Raw genomic sequence first — 21961 nt, forward strand, 5'->3', positions numbered from 1 at the left:
AACATGGCAGCTAGTAACATGTCCAGAATAGTGACTGTATTTATACAGAGCCCAGAACTTCTAAATGAGGTCCCTGGGTGTTACTTTTATATAAAATTGCCAGTGATTAATAATTATTAATAAAGTTTTGATGCAGAATGAAAAAACCTTCTTTCTATTTATTTCAGTGCTAGCATGCGTTGATGTAATATGATAGCACCTGTTTACAGCTCTCTATTTTTAATGTGCCCATCATGTTAATATCTGGGCTATAATTACCTTAGCTGCATGATTATGAACTCCTGCCTCTGTCAAGTTATATTTCTATTAGTTATTGTAGGGGGAAATACAATATGAAAGAAATAAAAAATGTCCCTAGCCATTTTATATTCTTCTTTACTGAAGGAAGGCCTACACAAACAGGTATGCCTTCCATTGTTCTCTAAGTACCTGATTCAACAAAGCACTTTAGTACACAAATAACTTTAAGCATGAACGTAGTCTCATCCCTATTCAGCAAGGCATTTAAGCACATATTTAATTCATAGCACATGTTTGAGTCCCTTTGGCTTCAACAGCACTTAAGCATGTGTTTAAGTATTTTTCTAAATATTGATGAACTTAAGCATATGCTTAAGTGTTTTTCTGAGTTTAAGAGAAGCAAGACTTAGGTTCATCCAACAGAGAGTTCCATTGTTGTGTGGTTCCTCCAGAGTTTAACCCTGGGCTCTACCAATCATAATATTCCTGTTGATCATAGTATTCTTGGACGTGCAAAAAGAGAGGTGGTCCTTGAGGCAACCAGACCCTAGCTCATTGAGTGCTCTGGAAGATAGTGGATGCAAAATTGGATGGGCATCACCAGTTTGGTATTCTCTCCTTGATCTGTCCCACTGAAGAGATGACTTTTTTCATGTTGGGCCATCTGATGCTTTAGCATAGTCTTCGTGGCTAGGCATAGATGCTGCACATGCAGTAATGTAGGCCTCCTGTGATAATTGTATGCACTGTAAATACTATGCAACAAATTTGCATCTGAATATGTACCCACAATCTTGGATGTGCAAGGTTTTTGTGCCCCTTAGTACTTGAGATTTCCACAAACAGCATTTGTGCATGTAAATTGGATAGCTATCCAGTAGACATTCATAAAATTATGGCCTGAAGGTTACAGACTGCTGCAATGATTAATGAGCTGTGACTAAAGAAAACTAGGACAGACTACATAACTTGTGAAAAAGACTGTGAAAATCAAGGTGGTGGAGGTTTTTTATTGTTTGTATTGCAGTAATGCCACAGAGCCCCAGTTGTAGACCAGGAGCTTATTGTGCAGGGCCAGCTCCAGGCACCAGCGCAGCAAGCAGGTGCTTGGGGCAGCCAACGGAAAGGGGTGGCACGTACGGCTCTTCAGAGGCAATTCAGTGGCGGGTCCCTCAGTCCCTCTCGGAGGGAAGAACCTGCCACCAAATTGCCACCAAAGAATGAAGCGGCGGCAGAAGTGCCGCCGATCGTGGCTTTTTTTTTTTTCCTTGCCGCTTGGGGTGGCAAAAACACTGGAGCCAGCCCTGTTATTGTGCTAGGGTCTGTATAAACACATAAAGAGGTGGTCCATACCACAAAGCACTCACAATCCTTCCCTCTCCTTTTTGATTATGTGCTAAGAAAACTTCTTCAATTTGGCAGTTTTGTCAATTTAAATATAAAGTAACGCCCTTCCTACATTGCTGCTCAGAAATTTTATCAGACACATGTGCCAGCAAGAGGCTTTTACAGCTGCAAGAAAATCCAAAGCAGCATGAAAAGTGGAAGGATGAGCCTGCGGTTCAGACAACCCCAATCTTTTTTCCTAAGGCAGCAAAAGGAGCTCTGATTTTTTTTTTTTTTTTTTTTTTTTTTGTTAAGGTACCTCACACAGTTGGGCAGTCCTAGCTAGTTCCAGCCAATTCTTCTTTCTCTTTGATCTATATGCTGTCTGCTAGCATGAGATACTGAATTATCACTACATCCCTCAGGCTGTCTCAGAAGTTTACAGATGCAAACCTTCAAATCAAACAGTTTATATTCGGCTGGTTTCTCTCTCCTCCTTCCTACTGTTGCAAACCAGCCAAAGCAAACAGAAAACAGCAGTGCACATCATTTAATTAATTAAAATGACCCAATTTTAAAAAAACAACAACAAAAAAATTCCAGGTATTCATCTACATTTAGTCTTTAGTAAAGGTCAGTGATGATGGCAAAGCCCCTTGGTGATATAAATAGAAAGTTTCATTTCAGGCATTATGCTTATACATTTTCATCACCAACATTAACTGGTAATTGGTTGATGATTTGGTGTTATGATGTGTTTGTGTTTGCGCTTAGCTCTTACCTGTGCCATGAGCTTTTGCCTCAGCATTAACCCAGCAATAGTAATATTAACTGTGAAATCAGACCCTGAAGGATTTATGTACCAGCATTTGTACCTGATAACTTAAATCTGTAAAGAAGTTGCAACCTCCTAGCCTTCCTTACAAAGTGCAATTCTGCCCCGCTGTCAGATTGTAGTGCCTTTCTTTGGTTGGCCTTGAAAACAGGCCTACTATAAATAAAACCTTCAGTTTTGGAGTTTAGTAACAAAATAAAAGTCTTTTAAATTTCAGAGAGAGAAGTTGACTGGTACTTCCTTCCACTGTCTGGGATTCAAAGTTAATTAAAGCAATAACTGAGATTTTTAAAAAAATCCCGAAGTACTTATGTGCATAAGTACAAATGACACTTCTAAACTTGGTTGCTAAACCTTCTAATCTTGAGTGTTATGTGAGTGTATAAAACTGCCTGAAAAACACTGTATAATTTAGTGATGGGAACCATGCCTGATACTCTGACCTTATTTATTATACAAGTATCTCTGAAACTCCTAGGGACAGTAATCCCAATGGTAAGCATTGATGGTAAATCAGTGATCTCAGCCAAGGAATAGGATAATCATCACTGCATGATAGTACAGAATCTTTCAGCGTAATAGACAAGTGTTGTGTCATGCTGCTTTTTTCATGTAATTTAAAAAGTTTATTAAGCAGCCCATTGTTACTGATTCATTCTGAAAAGAAGCTTGAAAATAAAATACTTTTGTGGATCCAATTTTGTCCTTTCCATTTGGCAAATATATTTTCTCCCTCTCTTCCCCCTCTCCCCCTCCCCCCATTTGTTTCTGTTCCATTAAACTAATTTAATTAAACAGATGCTCAGGAAAGCATGAGACTCACAGCACATGTTACAGGCACAGGCTGCATAAGCCTCCCACACATAGCTCCACTAATGTGCCTCAGTAGTAACCTGTGTATTCCAGTCCTTGACCTCTTCTGAACAGACAGAGTCAATTGTGCCAAACAGTGACAAACTATGCTGTGGTTTTGTGAAGATGACAAATGACAGCTGGAGACTAGACAAGACCAACAAAATTTATTTTCACTTGTAACATAATCCAGGTTTCTTTCCTAATGGAGGGCTGGGGGTGGGGGAGCGGCAAAGGGGTGGAGGAGATGAAGCATGGCTGCTGTTTGTTTACCATTGTGTTTTGTAGTATTGTTGTAGCCTGGATATTAGAGAGACAAGAAGTGTGAGGTAATATCTTTTATTGGGCCAACTTCTGTCAGTGAAAGAGACAAGCTTTTGAGTAGGGATGTAAAATGTTAACCGATAAGCATCTGTCTTATCATAAGGTATTCCGGTTAACATTTAATCTCTGGCTGCGGGATTCTGCTGCTGCCGTGCCCCAGGGATCCCGGCTGCCACCCCCAGGTCCCAGTCCCACCCTCCATGCCATGGGGACCCAGCTGGGAACCAGGACTCCAGGTGCGCAGGGCCGGCAGCTGGGATCCCTGTCGCATGAGGCGGCAGCGGAGCCTAACAGTTAAAGGTTTCACCGGTAAAATTTTAATACTTTAAATGTTTACTTTTTTAAAAAAAGCTATTTACATCCCTACTTTCAAACTTATACTGAACAGACAGAAGTTGGTCCAATAAAGATATTACCTCACCCACCTTGTCTTTCTAATTTTGTTTACCAGGACTTTTGTCAAAAGCATCACCAATTTCAGTCAGAATATACACTGCTCTGGAAATGATCTTGCTGCTGCAGCAGAGGTATATTTTAGTGTACCGCACAAAAATGGCAGTTACCATATTTTGGTGGTGGTTTAATTTCCCACTCTTTAGTATTTAGCTAAATCATTTCCTTAGCTACAACATTTCCTTAAATGGGGGCTAAAGGGAGGTGAGTAAATCCTGTCCTCCCAAAGTCCATGGGAGTTTTGCCATTGACTTCAGGGGGAAATCAGTGTTTGATCCCACTACGATGTTTCATTTCTAGGTTTTGTCCTAGACTACGAACTCTCTGGGACAAGGATTGTCTTTATGTTGTTTGTTTGTACAACACCTAGTACAAATGGAACCTAATCCCTGTTTCAAAAACAACAAGGAGTCTGGTGGCACCTTAAAGACTAACAGATTTATTTGGGCATAAGCTTTCGTGAGTAAAAACCTCACTTCTTCGGATGCATCCTTGTTGTTTTTGTAGATACAGACTAACACGGCTACCCCCTGATACTTAATCCCTGTTTCGGTTTTCAGGGTCTGTTTCATATGTAACGACTATGACAATAATCTAAACAGAAACTGAACTTGTATTGGTATGGCATAGTGAACTGACCCAAGAGCAACATAAAACATTTTAGAACTGTATCTTGAACTCAAATCCTATTACTAGGACTCTAATTTACAAACCTCTGTTATGAAATTGAACACACCAGAAGTCAGTCCAGCAGCTGTTGTGAAATAATGAATGGTGCTGCTAGAAGAAGGCAGTTGTGATTAGCTGGGAAGATGGGCAGGTAATTGTGATGGATGCAGTAAGCCAGGCTGGAGAAAGCTGGGTATGAAGATACCAGTCCAAAAGAAAAAGCTTCACATACACTCCTTAGAGAGATTTTAAAAACTCCAATAGATTCATGCTGCTGAATCAGGACTTGGCACATTGTCATGTGCCACAGCATAGAAGCATAGCTGAAGTCTGTGTAAGCCTCAAAATAGGCCAGTTCAAAAGGCTGGGTTCCCAGTTCAGCAAAGCACTTCAGCACATCCTTAATTTTAAGTAAAGCATGTGCTGATGTGCAGGGCCGGCTCCAGGCACCAGCCCACCAAGCTTGTGCTTGGGGCGGCACCTGGAGGGGGGCGGCGTGGTGCTCTGGCTCCAGCCGCCGGGGAGAGCAGAGCTGCGGCGGGCTCGCTGCCGGGGAGAGCGGAGCCCTGGCCTCCTCGCTACCCTCCCCCCGGCGCTCTGGCCGCCGGGGAGAGCGGAGCCCCAGCCAGGCTCTCCGCCCTCCTCCCGGTGCTCTGGCCGCCGGGGAGAGCGGAGCCGCGGCGGGCTCGCCGCCCTCCCCCCGGCGCTCTGGCTGCCGGGGAGAGCGGAGCCCTGGCCAGGCTCTCCGCACTCCCGTGGGTGCTCTGGCCGCTGGGGAGAGTGGAGCGCCGGCTGGGCTCACCGCCCTGCCCCCGGCGCTCTGGCCACCGGGGAGAGCGGAGCCCTGGCCGGGCTCTCTGCCCTCCTCCCGGGGCTCCGGCCGCCAGCAGAGCCGCGGCGGGCTCGCCGCCCACCCCCCGGCGCTCCGGCCGGTCAGGAAGAGCGGGCCCGCAGCCGGGCTCGGTGCCCTCACCTGCGGGGGGTGGCGGGAGGCTTTTTTGCCTTGGGCAGCAAAAAAGCCAGAGCCGGCCCTGCTTATGTGTTTCACTGAATTGGGCCTTAGGTGAAGTGAACTTCAATATTCTTACAAGTCTTTATTTGTGGTAAGTCTGTGGGGAAATTGTGGAAAAGGTATGTTGTTAATCTAGATCAACCCTAACTTAGACAAGTTAGATGTCTTCCAGTCATCAGGGCCTGATGAAATACATCTTAGAATGCTCAATTAGCTGATTGAGGGGATATCTGAGCCATTAGCAATTATCTTCAAAAAAGCCATGGAAGACAGGTGAGATTCCAGAGGACTGGAAAAGGGCAACTATAGTGCCCATCTATAAAAAGGGGAATAAGGACAACCCAGGGAATTACAGACCAGTCAGCTTAACTTCTGTACCCCGAAAGATAATGGAGCAAACAATTAAGCAATCAGTTTGCAGAAACCAGAAAATAATAAGGTAATAAGTAACAGCATGGATTTGCCAAGAACAAATCGTGTCAAACCAACCTGATAGCTTTCTTTGACAGAATAACAAGCCTTGTGGATAAGAGGGAAGTGGTAGATGTGACTTTAGTAAGGCTTTTGATACTGTCTCACATGACCTTCTTCATAAGCAAACTAGGGAAATGCAACCTAGATGGAGCTATTATAAGGTGGGTGCATAGCTGATGGGAAAACTGTTCCCACAGTAGCTATCAGTGGTTCATAGTCAAACTGGAAGGGCATATTAAGTGGAGTCCCACAGGGATCAGTTGTGGGTCCTATTCTGTTCAATATCTTCATCAAGGATTTAGACAATGGCATAGAGAATACACTTATAAAGTTGCGGATGATACCATGCTGGGAGAGGTTTCAAGTGCTTTGGGGTTAAAATTCAAAATGATCTGGATGAACTGGAGAAATGGTCTGAAGTAAACAGGATGAAATTCAATATAGACAAATGCAAAGTACTCCACTTAGTAACAGTCAGTTGCACACAAACAAAATGGGAAATGACTGCCTAGGAAGGAGTACTGCCGAAAGCGATCTGGGGATCAGAGTGGATCACAAACTAAATATGAGTCAACAGTGTAACACTGTTGCAAACAAAAGCAAACATAATTCTGGAATGTATTAGCAGGAGTGTTGTAAGCAAGACACAAGTAATTCTTCCGCTGTACTCCACACTGATTAGGCCTCAGCTGGAGTATCATGTCCAGTACTGGGCACCACGTTTCAGGAAAGATGGGGATAAATTGGAGAAAGTCCAAAGAAGAGCAAAGAAAATGATTAAAGGTCTAGAAAACATGACCAAATTCACGGCCATGGATAACGCATCATGGATCGTGAAATCTGATCTCCCCCCATGAAATCTGGTCTTTTGTGTGCTTTTACCCTATACTATACTGATTTCACAGGGGAGACCAGAGTTTCTAAAATTGGGGGTCCTGCCCCAAAAGGGAGTTGCGGGGGGGGGGTCACAAGGTTATTTTAGGAGGAACTGTGGTATTGCCACCCTTCTGTGTTGTCCTTACAGCTGGGCAGCACACCGCCAGCAGCAGTGCAAAAGTAAGAGTGACAATGCTATACCATGCCATCCTTACTTCTGCACTGCTGCCTTCAGAGCTGGAGCATGGAGGCTGCTGACTGAGGGCCCAGAGCTGCAGGCAGCAGCGCAGAAGTAAGGGCGGCAATACCATACCATGCCTCCCTTCTGCACTGCTGCTGGCAGCGGCTCTGCTCTCCAGCTGCCCAGCTCTGAAGGCAGCGCTGCTGCCAGCAGCAGCACAGAAGAAAGGGTAGCAGTATCTCAACCCTCCTACAATAACCTTGTGAACCCCCCAGAACTCCTTTTTGGGTCAGAACCCCTACAATTACAACACCATGAAATTTCAGATTTAAACAGCTGGAATCATGAAATTTACTATTTTTAAAAAAAATCCTATGACCGTGAAATTGACTAAAATGGACTGTGAATTTGGTAGGACCCTACCTATGAGAGAAGATTTGAAAAAATTGGGTTTGTTTAATCTGGAAAAGAGAAGACTGACTGGGGACATAATGGTTTTCAAGTACATAAAAGGTTGTTATAAAGAGAAGGGAGAAGAATAGCTCTTCTTAACCTCAGAGGATAGGACAAGAAGCAATGAGCTTAAATTGCAGCAAGGGCAGTTTAGGTTGGACATTAGGAAAAACTTCCTATTAGGATAGTTAAGCACTAGAATAAATTGCCTATGGAGGTTGTGGAATCTATGTCATTGGAGATATTTAAGAGCAGGTTAGACAAATACCTGTCAGGGATGGTCTAGAATAATCCTGCCTTCAGTGCAGGAGAATGGACTAGAAGACCTCTTGAGGTCCCTTCCAGTCCTACAATTCTATTATTCTAATTTTCTTATTTTCATGGCAACTGTGTCAGGTCTTGGATCTTATATCTGACATTTATGTTTGGTTTTGTTAAATATTGTTGTACAAAATAATTGTTAATATATATACATTTAAAAAATTCACTTTTTAAACATTTTTGTATTTGAAATTCCCCTATATAGTTTTCTTTCTGCATGCCAGATGGAACTATGGTTTGCTACTGTATGAAAACCAAGACACAAAATTGACCACCCTGAAAACAGTGCAAAATGTAAACAGCTTAAATGGGGAAAATTAATTAGCTTTTTAAAAAAATATTTAACATTTAATTAATTTAAGATATGTCAATTTATAAACATGATTTTTTTTAAAAAATTGAATGATCCTTTAATAGAAATTTGATTCAAAATATAGTCTTTAAGATTATTGGATGAAAGACTTAGGGTGGGAAATTGTCTGTAGCCCTTGGCTATCTAATTTTAAGGAGAATGCCCTTTTTATTATCCTTTTATGTCTTGATAATGAAAAATATTGCAAAACCATCAAAAGATCCTAAACCCTTAAAAAGAACTGGCGGCAAAGGCAAAACCCGTCCAGGGTTATTTTACTGTGTGCTTTGACAAAAACTGTTTGATGTTTACCATTTGTTATGTAATAGAATCAGGTTCTATACCCCCAGGCAGAGAACTGTACCTGGACTACTTTTTTTTTTTTTCCTGGTAAGAAATAACTGACGAGTCACCTGTGGCCCACTATGGTGTTATCACTTTTTATAAAGCTGTTCTTGTGAGCAAATTAAGTTACCTAATAGAAATAAATACAAATAATCTTCTGATCTATTCTGGAAAGACTTTCCTGTTTGTAGTCAAACATCAATCTTCTCTGAATATGTGCTTGTCATTGTTCATTACTGTATTTTTAGGGAGATTTATTTCATGGGATCCTTACGCAGATTCTGCTATGATTAAGAACCTATGTACCCTTGGTGGAAAATTTCCAAAGTGGCATACATGGATTTTACCCTTTGTGACTCTCATTAACAACATCAGTAGAGATTTGTGAGACTCAGGCCTCCATTCCGCAAAGCACTCAAGCTCATGCTTAGTTTAAAGCACATGAGTAATCCATCTCTATTCAGCAAATTCCGTATGCACATTCTGAAATCTCCCTGAAGTCAATGGGGATTGGTCATGTGCTTAATTTTAAGCACAAGTTTAATTGCCTTGCTGAACTGGGGCCTTATTCTTTAGAGTTGATTCTTTCAGTAAATTCTGCAAGCAGCTTTAAGTGAAAGGTTTATTAGTGTATATGGGAGAATGATAAATAGTACTACCTGGTTTAACAGAGATTAAGAATGTGTCTTAATTCAATAGATAAACCTGTTTTGTTGTTTTGTGCTTTTTTCGTTGTTTGGACAAAATCAAGATTCAAGATTAAATTAAATATTTTCTTGAAAATACTACAAAAAAATCTCCACCTATACCTTGTCAAATCATTATCTTTTAAAATGTTTGTTCTGAACTAGTGTGCTGATTTGCAGTCTTCCTAGTTCAGAAATAGTGCACTGATTGCGGGATAGGAGACAGGCAAACCAAAGCTGCTTTTCCTGTCACACATACTTGTGTTAATCCTAGTACAAGGGACCAAACAGAGGCAGAGTTGGTGTTAAGGCTTGTTGAAAAGTTCAAAGTTTTCACACTCTGTAGGGTGCAGTCCATGCCAGGGTGCACAGACTTTGAAAGGGGTGGTACTAGCCAGGGCCGTAGCAACAAAGAACGTGGCCCCCTCCGAACGGGGCGCTCGCTACGCCTCTGGTACTAGTGCCCAGCAAAAAAGCCTCCATGCCTGCAGGCTCTCTTCAAATGCGCTATTAAGTTTGGGAGGGAGAACATGGGGGGAATCTTAAAAAGGAGGAATTGCTAGCCAATGTATGTGGGAGGTCTAGACCATTTTATTTTCATGTGCTACCCTGCAATCCAATTTAAAAAACAATTCCACACTTCATAGAAAGTGGAGGGGGAAAAGTCCTCTTAGATCATCTTTAAACTCTTGCCAATGCAGGATTGTACCCTACAGTATTTTCAAGACTGCTTTGTACTGTCCAGTTTTATCTGACTCAAGTGATGATGGATCTCTGGAGAGACTGTTCCACAACTTAATAGATTTCACTGTTAGGAAATTTGATGTTGCTATTTAGTCTAAAGTTTGCTTTGCTTAATTTCAGACCATTACTCCTAGGCAAACCTCCATGAACCATGCTAAGTAATTCCTCTCTCTCCTTGGTGTTTCCACCATTCAGATACCTGTAGATCTAATGATTGTACAATTAAATATACACCACCAATGCTTGTATGTCTTCCAGTTTTAAAAAAGAAAATCTAAATCTCAACATAATGTTTATTGGCCTGGTCTTTTTGCATTGAATCAGCACAAAAGTCACAGCTCTTGCTATTTGTATTTAAAGCACTAAAGTGAAAAACATCAACAGTAACAAAAAAAATACTGAGTGTGCACAAGGGGCTCCAAATATGATTGTTTTTGGAACCATGCATTTGAATTTCCTGACTTGGGGCCAAATCTTCAACCTCACTCCAGCCTCCAACATCACATCGGCAACACAAAAAGGCTGTGAAGCTAACTTAACTGGCTACCTACAGATTTCCCATTGTACAGAGAATTTATACTGATTCTATAGCATCCCTCTGACGGCTTGCTGAGGGGGAAAAAAGGGGATACAACTGGAATGCCCTTCTTGGAGCTCTACATAGCCAGGCTCAATTTAGAGCAACTTTAAAGCAGCTCTGAGGAGTTGTACTAGGGACCAAACCAGTCCCCAATCAGCTTCAGAATCAAGCAGCAGCAAGGATGGCACAAAGCCATTTTTGCTACACCCTCCTTTTCTAGTCCCTCACTGAGCAGTGCACTGTCCAGCCAGACTAGAACAGCTAGCCTTCCATTGTAATTTTTTTTAAATTGCCTTAATGTTGTTGCACTAACATAATTTTTGTCTTCAAAAGCTTACAGTGAGTGTTTAAAAAACAGTAAAACAATTGTATTAATGGCAGGATTGTATCTCTGTGGTAAATTTCTATATGCAGATAGGCAGTGAATCAAACTACAGGTAACATCTTATGCATCATGAATATTTGTTTTAATAACAAGTGAAATGTCAGTGAGCAGTCTATGGATGAAAAGCTGCATTAAAACCTCTGTGGCTATGTCTAGGGTTACCATATTTTAAGCCTCCAAAAGGAGGACACTCCACGGGGCCCCAGCCCCGCCCCCAACTCCGCCCCTTCCCCCAAAGTCTCCGCCCCAACTCCGCCCCCTCCCCTGCTTCCCGCGAATATTTGATTCGCGGGAAGCCTGAAGCAGGTAAGGGGGGTGTGGGGGGAGGAGACGCGGCCCAGTCTGCCCCCCCCCCCCGGCATCTCCAGCCTGGGTCAGCCCGCCCAGCACTGCCGAGCCCCCGGCCCGGCCCCGCCGGCTCCCGGCACCGCCGGCCCCCGAGCCCCCGGCCCGGCCGACCACCGGCCCCCGAGCCCCCGGCCCGGCCCGGCTGGCCCCGAGCCCCCGAGCTGCCGGCACGGCCGACCGCCGGCCCCCGAACCCCCGGCCCGGCCCCGCCGGCTCCCGAGCCCCCGGCCCTGCCAGCTCCTGAGCCCCCGGTCCGGCCCCGCCGGCTCCCGAGCCCCCGGCCCGGCCCCGCTGGCTCCCGGCACCGCCAGCCCCCGAGCCCCCGGCCCGGCCGACTGCCGGCTTCCGAGCCCCTGGCCCGGCCCGGCCAACCGCCAGCCCCCGAGCCCCTGGCCCGGCACCGCCGGCCCCCATGTCCCGATTTTCCCGGACATGTCCGGCTTTTTTTCCCCCGAGTCCCTGGCCCGGCCGACCGCCGGCCCCCGGCCCGGCCCCGCCGACCGCCAGCTCCCGAGCCCCCGGCCCCGCCGACCGCCGGCTCCCGAGCTCCCGGCCCGGCCGGCTCCCGGCACCGCCGGCCCCCGAGCCCCCGGCCCGGCCAACCGCCGGCTCCCAAGCCCCCGGCCCAGCCCGGCTGGCCCCGAGCCGCCGGCCCCGCCGACCGCCGGCCCCGCCGACCGCCGGCTCCCGAGCCCCCGGCCCGGCCCCGCCGGCTCCCGGCACCGCCGGCCCCCGAGCCCCCGGCCCGGCTGACTACCGGCTTCCGAGCCCCCGGCCCGGCCGACTGCCGGCTTCCGAGCCCCCGGCCCGGCCCCCGAGCCCCCGGCCCAGCCCCGCCGACCGCCGGCTCCCAAGCCCCCGGCCCCGCCGACCGCCGGCTCCCGAGCCCCCGGCCCCGCCGGCTCCCAAGCCCCCAGCCTGGCCGACTGCCGGCTTCCGAGCCCCCGGCCTGGCCCGGCCAACCGCCGGCCCCCGAGCCTCCGGCCCGGCCGGCCCCGAGCCCCCGGCCCGGCCGACTGCCAGCTTCCGAGCCTCTGGCCCGGCCCGGCCGACCGCCGGCCCCCGAGCCCCGGCCCGGCACCGCCGGCCCCCATGTCCCGATTTTCCCGGACATGTCCGGCTTTTTGGGATTTCCCCCCGGACGGGGATTTGGAGCCCAAAAAGCCGGACATGTCCGGGAAAATCCGGACGTATGGTAACCCTAGCTATGTCTACACTTATGATGGCCTGCCTAGCAGTTTCTCAACCTCCACCGCAACATGCTATAAAAATTCCATGGCCCACTTGTGCCACAACAACCGCTTTTCTGCATATCCAGCAAATTAAAAGCCAGAGCCAGCATTAGGGCAAACAGGGCAATTGCCCAGGGCCCCACACCACAGTAGGCACTAAGCTAACTTTCTCAGGCTTCAACTTTAGCCCCGGGCAGCAGTCCTCGGGCTTTGGCTTTCTGCCCTGGGCCCCAGTGAGTCTAACTCTGGCCCTGCTCTCTGATTTATTTTGATGGACCCCCTGAAACCTGCTCGGGGACCGCAAGGATCCCAGACGCCTGGTTGAGAACTGCTGATGTAGAGTGTACACACTGCATGCCCTGCTAGCATGGGTATAAATAGCAGGATAGCAGTGTATTTTTAGCAGTGTAGTGTCCCATTACCAGAGCCTTTCACTGACCTGTATAGCTACACACAGCACTATGGATGTATCCTGTAGTTCACTGTAGCGTGTAGCTACGTGTACCCTACATGCCATCGCCAGTGTAGATTAGGCTGGGGGAAAGAGGGCACAGCGGGACAGTTCAAACTAGTCTGAATTGTAATCATTGTTTTAATTATTGCATATTTACGTTTAGATTTTTCTATTCTGCTTCAAGCTACACATTTTACAGGTGCAGCCATTTACATTAATATATTATTGGGGCATACAGCAGATGCCCTGATGCCAAATGAGGGGCTTTTGTCAAATATAATCTGCAGGAGTGAGATTCACCCAGATATAGGAGTCCAGCATAAAGACCCCGCACCACTTAAGTCTGCTCTCCACTGGGTCATGAATGAGGCAGACTTTCCACGCAGGAAGCCCTTTGTTTTATGGAAGGGATCTGTGCATCACACCTGTATATATAGGTGTAGAGGGCAGCAGTGGGAATAGCCAGCATAAGGCTCCAACTAGCACCTGATCAGGAATTTTTTGACTAAACATTTTTCCACTGGAAAATGCTGATTCATTGAAACCAAAACTTTTGGATTCAGCAGAACATAAGATTAAAAAAAAAAAAAAAAAGTAGTTTTGAGATTGTTGCAATATCTTGTTGTGACGCTGTTGAAAAAGAGAGTTTTGGGGGGTTGAGTCAAAACAACTTTTTGTTTACACATTTTAGTAAATTTATTCCTTAAAAAAAATGTTAAAAGTGCGGGGGGGAGGGAGGGAGGGAGGGAAGTGTCTAAATTGAAACAAAATGTTTCCGAATGATCACAATGAAATGTTTCAATGGACCAGACGAGGCTGATTATTATTATTATTTTATTTAGATTTTCATTTTGCAAAAAATGTTGAGATTTCAACTTTTTGCCCCTATTATGATATTCATGTATGCACTGATCCAGTAGCCTCAATGCCCTGTGCAAGTTCTGCAGAAGTGCTGCTGCCATTAATCCAGCAGACTGGCTGTGAGTGGCAACATGGTTGCTGGTTCTGCTGTGCTACCATAGCTGTGAGTGGGCGAGGGACCTCTAGAGGAGGGCTGCACTTTTTGACAGCCTGACATCCCCACCTGTGCCAACGTTGTTGCAGGGGATGTTATTTTGTAACTCCATAATGACTGCTTCTCCAGGAAGTTAAAGCAAGGCCATGATCCATGAGGCAACAGATCTAAGGGGGATTCTGCATGCCTAAAGAACTCAGTCTCCAAATGGGCCATATACTGTAGTACAGGCCTCAGCATAAGGTAGAGATTCTGGCTTGAAGCAACTCCTTTGCAGGTGGGCAAGGTCTCAGAGCACAAGAGGAATCAAGGGGTAGAGGGGAACTAAGAAAGGGAAACAAAGAAAGAAAAGTTTTAAAATGCAATGGAAAAACCCAGAAAAGCAAGAAAAAGATAGGGGTGAGATTTATAAAAGTATTCAGTGTTGGCCTAACTGCTTCCAATGAAGTCAATGAGTAATTTACCACAGACTTCAATGGGAACAGAATTCTGACATTTAATGTTGTTATTTCTACATTGTATTGTATTTCTCCTAACAGAAAGGAGAGAGGGGACCATTGTGTGGTTGGAAGGGAGAATATCTGGCTAATCATTAAGGCTACGATTTTGTCATGGATATTTTTAGTAAAAGTCGTGGACAGGTCATGGGCAATAAAAAAAAAAAAATCACGGAAGCCCATGACCTGTCCCTGACTCTTACTAAAAATATCCATGATAAAATGGGAAGGGGCTGGGCAACTGCGGGCTGGCTGGGAGCTCCAGGGCTCAGAGCTCCATGGTCCCCATAAGCTGGGATCCCCCTGCACCACCTGGCAGCTGGGGAGCTGCTGGGTACCCCCCTCCCCCCCGCCCATGGCGGCTCACAGCTTGGGGGCCTGCTGCCTCAGGCGGCGGGGGTATCTCACAGCTCCCTGCTGCTGGTGCGGGAGGCAGCTGGACCCTGCAGCTCCCAGCCACCAGGGCTGAAGTCATGGATTCTGTGACTTCCGTGACCTCCGTGACAAAATCGTAGCCTTGCTAATCACAGCCCTGGAGATGGAAAGGCAACATGGTAGCATTTCCCCCATGTCTCTTATCTAAGCATTGGCTGAAATGGCTCATCTTAATTACAAGCTTCTCTGCAGCTGTGGATAAACCTTCACGGTTGCAGTGCCTCATTTTTATTACCTTTGGCTCTCCGCTGCATTGTAAACAATGTGTCTCATTATAAAATGAAACGCTTTGTCTTCCAGAATTAGTCTTATAAAAAGTCTGCACTCTACATCCTGAACTGTCTCTAGCTGAAACGTGTGTGTGTGTGTGTGTGTGTGTGTGTGTGTGTGTGTGTGTGTGTGTGTGTGTGTGTGTTAAATGTCTTCACTGGAATTATTGTTCTTGGTTTAGCTGTTTGACTTCTGCGAGAACTTCTTATATTTAATAGCACTATTTCAGGAAGTAAAAAACAGTTAGTTCAGAGAGCTATTGAAATTAGACTGCAGAGGAAATATTTCTACCGATAGAAATGCAAGACTGAATGGTTGAGTGTATACTGGAAAATATGAAGTGCACGTCACTGTGGGTTACAGTGATAGTATTTTATTACTGTTGCAAATGGCTGTTTGAAAAAGCAAGAACATTGCAGTAAAAAATACAGTAGGTAGTGAGGATGGTGCATGAACTTTTGTCTTATCAAGATGGCATTTATTATAGTGGTGCCTGCTAGCCCTGCTTTAGTTAAGCATCTGTTAGTATTTTCATTATAAACCCTTATTTTCATAACTTTATAGCTTAACCATAGAAATTTGCCTTAGGCAAAATCTTGGCATGCAAGGACGGCTCTCAACAGAGGAATATGTTTTTAAATTGTGTATTTATTATATTTTTAATCTTAAATTTGATTACTTTTATTTAGAGATGGGCTCAAGGTGCAAAATTCAGAGCCAGACCTTGAAAACACCTTGGGGGGGTGCATAGATATGGCATTTAGTTTAGGCCCACTTCTAATTCAAATTCAGTTGGTAATGAGTAGTTAAGCAGTGATATTACAGGAGCATCTGATCATTTCTGTGCTTCTACAACTCAAAAAAGTCCTATTTTCCTTCAAATAAATTAATATTTTGCAAGTAGTTTATGCATAGTGCAGTATGGAATAATGTCTTCAGCAATCTTTTAATTATTTTTAAATGACTCAGAGATTTAATTCTGTCAAATGGCTCAGAGGTTTAATTGGATGAGACTCAAAAACTGGGATGCTTCACAACCAGGCCCAGGCCTGTTTTCTGGATGGAGTTCAGTCTCTTATGATTGGATCCAAATGCTGGATCCCATGTGCTTCTAAGTCCCCTGAATCTGGACACTAGACTTGTCACTGTTCCTAGCTCTGATTTTCTCAGGCACACTCCCTGGTGCAGATGCCATGTCTAACACTGTTCTTGGGCAGAGGACAAACTGAAGAAAGGGGAGGTTGATAGTAATGAATATTAATCAGAAACTAATTGTAGAAAATTGATAAAGATAGCAAAGGGACATAAGAAGAAATCTAAGGGAAGCAGAGTTAAGAACAATAAGGAGCAACAGAGGGTCCTGTGGCACCTTTAAGACTAAGACTTGAAGAAGTGAGGTTCTTACCCACGAAAGCTTATGCTCCCAATACTTCTGTTAGTCTTAAAGGTGCCACAGGACCCTCTGTTGCTTTTTACAGATTCAGACTAACACGGCTACCCCTCTGATACTGAACAATAAGGAGTTTCACTTATTTTAGGAACAAAACCAATCCTAATAATGATGCTGGTCCATTACTAGATAATGCTGAAAAGGCAGAAGAGTTGGATAAATATTTCTATTCTGTATTTGGGGGGGGGAAAAAGATGTCATATCATATAATGCTCTTTCCATTCTACTAACATCTCAGGAGAATGTAAACAATAGCTGCTAAATACAGATATTTTTAGATCAGCAGGTCCAGATAACTTGTATCCAAGAGTTTTAGAAGAGCTGGCTGAGGCTTGCTCATCCATTCCCATATAAATTATTCCTGCTTTTGACAAGAGTAATCTGCACAGAGGGCCATTGCTAACCAGAATACAGATACACAGTAATACTGCTTTTGCACCACATGCATAGACTCATTTTGGGAGCTATGGTCAACCAGAATTTGGCTCTCTTTCTGAATTATCCAGAAGGCTTTAAAGAATTGCTTTCTTGCCAGATATCCAATAAGGCAGGAAATACCTAGAAAAAAGCCTTTGTCATTGGCCCACATTTTCAGCCCTGATCATCTACTTGTGGATGTGCAAAATTGTGTAAGCATTAACTCAAGCCTGCACTTTGCAGGTATCAATTGCAAGCATTCTGTGTAGCTGTATCTAACTTATCTATTCCATCTAATTTACTTATTTATATGGTGTCTATCAGTGGAGTCTCAGAACACATAAGTCATGACTCATGGATCCAGTAAATGCAAATGCCTGCAAGTGTTAGGCTATTTAAAGGATGTTGGCACTTGCAAAACATAGGTACGAGTTTGTATCTCCACCCAATAGGCGGATAGATATAGAGGACTGGGTATTTCAGCCCTTCTCCTAGTGACTGGAACCAGATTGCGAACAGGATTGTCTTTTATTTTTAAACTGATTTTTTTAACCTTTGAAAGGATTCAGTTCACATTCAAGTTTTGGCAAAGCTTTGGCCAACTTCTTTATCTCCTGCAGCAGGGCTAACCAACCCAGATGGATGCATAGAATTCAAAATGTGAAGAGGGTACCTGAAGATTTATCATATTCTTTCATAAGAACTTTACTTCCCTCCCCACCCACCCCCAGCCTCTATTTTAAACTCTTCAGTTTCTCTCTCTAGTTAGGATTAGGCTGTGCTCCATTTCTCCTCCACTTTGGGAGTTTGGGCTGAATTCCCTATGGAACACTTTAAATGTTTCTCTAAGCTCAAGTGGCAGGGATACTTGGTGACAGTATGGGATGGATTGGCCAATTGTAAGATCAGTTGATCAACCATCCTGTAAAGTGTTTGGGTGTGTTTGTCTTGTCTGAAAAAGAGAGGGAAGTAGCTCAGAAAATATGAGAGAGAGAATTTTTGTGTTTCCTCTCTGGGTAAAAGATTGAATTGTTAGTGTCTAAGGGTTTATAAGAATGGAGTCACAGAACTGGTTTCTTCCTTCCATTTTTGACCACTCATTGGGGCTGTTTCCTCCCCTAGTACTTCACCCCATACCTGTAATTGAGTTCAGAACTTGTGTAAATAAGGAAGAAGAAACTTCTTTCTTACTTTAGGTGGACTGCCTTCTCCTCTCTAATTGCTCACCAGCAAACTGCTTTTATTCTTTACCAGGGCTGTCGATTAATTGCAGTTAACTCACGTGATTAACTCAAAAAAATTAATCATGATTAAAAAAATTAATCTCGATTAATCGCAGTTTTAATCGCACTATTAAACAATAGAATACCAATTGAAATGTATTAAATATTTTGGATGTTTTTCTACATTTTTAGATATATTGATTTAAATTACAACACAGAATACAAATTGTACAGTGCTCGCTTTAGATTATTATTTTTATTACAAATATTTGCACTGTAAAAATGATAAACAAAAGAAATAGTATTTTTCAATTCACCTCATACTAGTACCATAATGCAATCTCTTTCTTGTGAAAGTGCAACTTACAAATGTAGACATTTTTTTGGTTACATAACTGCCATGCGAACGTCTGTTCTCACTTTCAGGTGACATTGTAAACAAGCGAGCAGCATTATCTCCTGCCAATGTAAACAGACTTGTTTGTCTGAGTGACTGGCTGAACAAGAAGTAGGACTGAGTGGACTTGTAGGCTCTAAAGTTTTACATTGTTTTATTTTTGAATGCAGTTTTTTTTGTTCATGAACTTATAAATGTGGAATTAACTTTCATGATAAAGAGATAGCATTACAGTATTTGTATGAGGTAAATTAAGAAATACTATTTCTTTTGTTTTTTACAGCATAAATCTTTGTAATCAAAAATAATATAAAGTGACCACTGTACACTTTGTATTCTGTGCTGTAATTGAAATCAATATATTTGAAAATGTAGAAAACATCAAAAAATATTTAAATAAATGGCATACTTTTATTGTTTAACAGTGTGATTAATTTTTTTAATTGCATAATTAATCGCAATTCATTTTTTTAATCGCTTGACAGCCCTATTTTTTACATTTGTTCCTTTTTCATCTATGGATATGACTGCCAATCCTTGTAGACCGTATCCTCTAAGACTCACAGAAGTTGACTTGTTGCACTTTGGGGTGACAATCCTTTCCATTTAGGTTACGGTTAATTTGGTTGGTTTGTAGCTAGTGAACAGGGAGCACACTGACTAGGATGAGATGAAAGATACAGCAAGCATCTGGTTACCCCAGGTCAGCTTAGTGCCTCCTAGCACTCTGGCCTGGGCTCTCCGTCTGCTGCTTGCGTAGGGAACAAGGTGCCAGGTCTTCTTATCAACATGTTTGTTTATCACTCTGGTCATGCAGGGTTAGATAATTACACACATCTTTTTGAGGAACTCATTGAGGAGCTTCATAGGCCACACAAGACTTTCCTAGTTTAACCTAGTTATTTTAATAACAAAATGTTAACAGTTGTGATTAAAATCAGAGGGAGGTTTTTTTTATGTTCTTTATTCAAGAATCCTGGCAGGCTGAATATACAGAGTATGGCAGTGGTATTGTTAAAGAGAGACGGATAATCACAGATAGGCCAGATCTTCATCAGCATAGCTCTGTTGACTTTACTACCGATTTCTGGCCCAAAATGTATACACCTTCCCTACTACCTGCTCAAATGTGTCTTCATTGTATGGGTTCTTTATTCAATGAAGTCCTGTTGTCTTTAGCCCAGTTTACCTTGGAAGTATAGGTGAGTAGTTTAAAGAGATAGGGGGACACACACAATGATCCTGTGCTTTAGATAATGATATGGACTTCCTTTGATTCCCCCCCCCCCCCCCCCCCCCGAGCTTTGCATCATATCAGTGCAAATACTATATTTAAAGGGCTGCTATGGCTTCATGAAAGAATTTAAAAATAAATCAGACATATTCCGACAATATCATGTGTATTATGTATTTCTCTTCTTACATCCTTAATTACTGTTCTAAGGATATTTACATAAAAACATGATTGCTCAGAACAGTTTTGGTATTGCTGCTTATTCCTTCCTTGAATTTCCAATCCTGCTTTTAGGTCATCACAACTGGTTGATATGCTGATGTGATTATGAGCTCAGAGGATTGTTTTTAAGTGGGGGGAAGCTGTAAGATGAAGGTAGCTGTCATTAATATTAATGAAGAAAAGAAAAAATACACTAAAATGTGTCTGAGCCAAGTTGTTTTTCTAAAAGAAAATTTTCTGTTTTTCTGAGGCCTCAGCTGCCCTTTTACTATTGAGGAGTTTCAGAGACATTTCGCAAAACAAAATTTTAGAGATGATGACTTAACCTAACTAAGCAACTACCCAAGAGTAACACCCAAAACCCAGTTTACACATATATGATCTGTGTCCTGGGCATAGGTTATATATTCTAATTAATAAAGCCAAGTAACATATAGCTGAACTTGGGCTTTTTTATTCCACTAACTTCTAACCAGCAAAAAAATTGTACTTGGTATATTCATATTTAATATAATAACCCATAGATATGCTTTAGCATCAACTAGCAAACTGCCAGGATTAACCACAATGTCAAGTCATATCATAAGTACTCCGGCTATCAATGGATCAAACTGCAGGCACCATCTAAACATCGCTCTTGTATGCGTGAAAGAAATCCTTATTCCCTCACTTCAGGAATTTTTAAATTATATCAGTGTTGCATGACATATCCAGATGGTGATTAGGAGAGTACTAATGTTCTGCACAGCAAAGTAAGATCTACATTTTCCTCTTAATTATGCTGACATATATCCAGAATAACTCATTTAAAGCCAACAGAGTTGCTCCAGGTTTACACTAAGGTAAAGAAGATCAAAATTTTCCCCTATTTTTGTTGGAGGTTATCAGCTAGTGCATGAATTAAGTGATAATACTTTATTTGTTACAGGCATTTATGATTTACTTACAGTGGCTGGTTGAAAAATGTTGTTTTTGGAACATTCGATAGATTGAAGTAGTAATGACTTACTCTGATTGTTTCAGCCCTTGCTCCAATAACATGTGGTCACCAAGGTTAATGAGGTTTTGTTTGTGCACTGCCCCACTCTGTGGGGGTCCATTGCTAATATGTATTTTTATGAACATTATAAGCAACTTTTTCTTCCCTGGGCTATCAGTCAGGTGGTTTTCTTTACATTTTTTTTTGTATCAGTAACTGAACGGAGCAAGAAATTGTAGTTCTGTTATTCATCTATTCATGCAGCCATTTTGACTGATTCAGCAGGTGTGGCTGAGTGCCCTCTCCAGAGCCTAGTTGAGATTGAGACATCTGTTAGGAACCAGGATGTAGGTAGTCTTGCCTCACGGGTGGGTCTGGGATAAGTGATTGGGAGTCAAGTTGGAATCAGTAGCTGGGACCAGAGCTGGGACTAGTTGCCAGTGGTCAGGAGAGGAGAGGCAGGAGCCAGAGGCAAGGCAAGGGTCAGACACTGAGCAGGAGCAAGGCAGGAACCAAGAAAAGTATGGGAGTAGAGCAGGAAATGGGAAAGGGGCTGAATGCAGATCGCAGGAGTCAGGCAAGAGTGGGGTCTGATACAACAGCAACACAGAGTCTATGCAGTTGCTCAGACAACCTACCCGAGTCACTTCCTGGCTTAGGTAATGGGTGCAAGCCAGTCA

General features: G+C 43.6%; 1 protein-coding gene across 5 annotated transcripts in view; it reads left to right on the top strand.

The window, feature by feature from the left end:
* KCNQ1 (potassium voltage-gated channel subfamily Q member 1) overlaps positions 1 to 21961 on the top strand; it is a 553010-nt gene that overhangs the window by 239121 nt on the left and 291928 nt on the right. The gene's annotated exons all lie outside the window — the stretch shown is intronic.

The sequence above is a fragment of the Chrysemys picta genome, chromosome 4, assembly GCF_011386835.1.
Source record: "Chrysemys picta bellii isolate R12L10 chromosome 4, ASM1138683v2, whole genome shotgun sequence".
NCBI lineage: Eukaryota > Metazoa > Chordata > Testudines > Emydidae > Chrysemys > Chrysemys picta.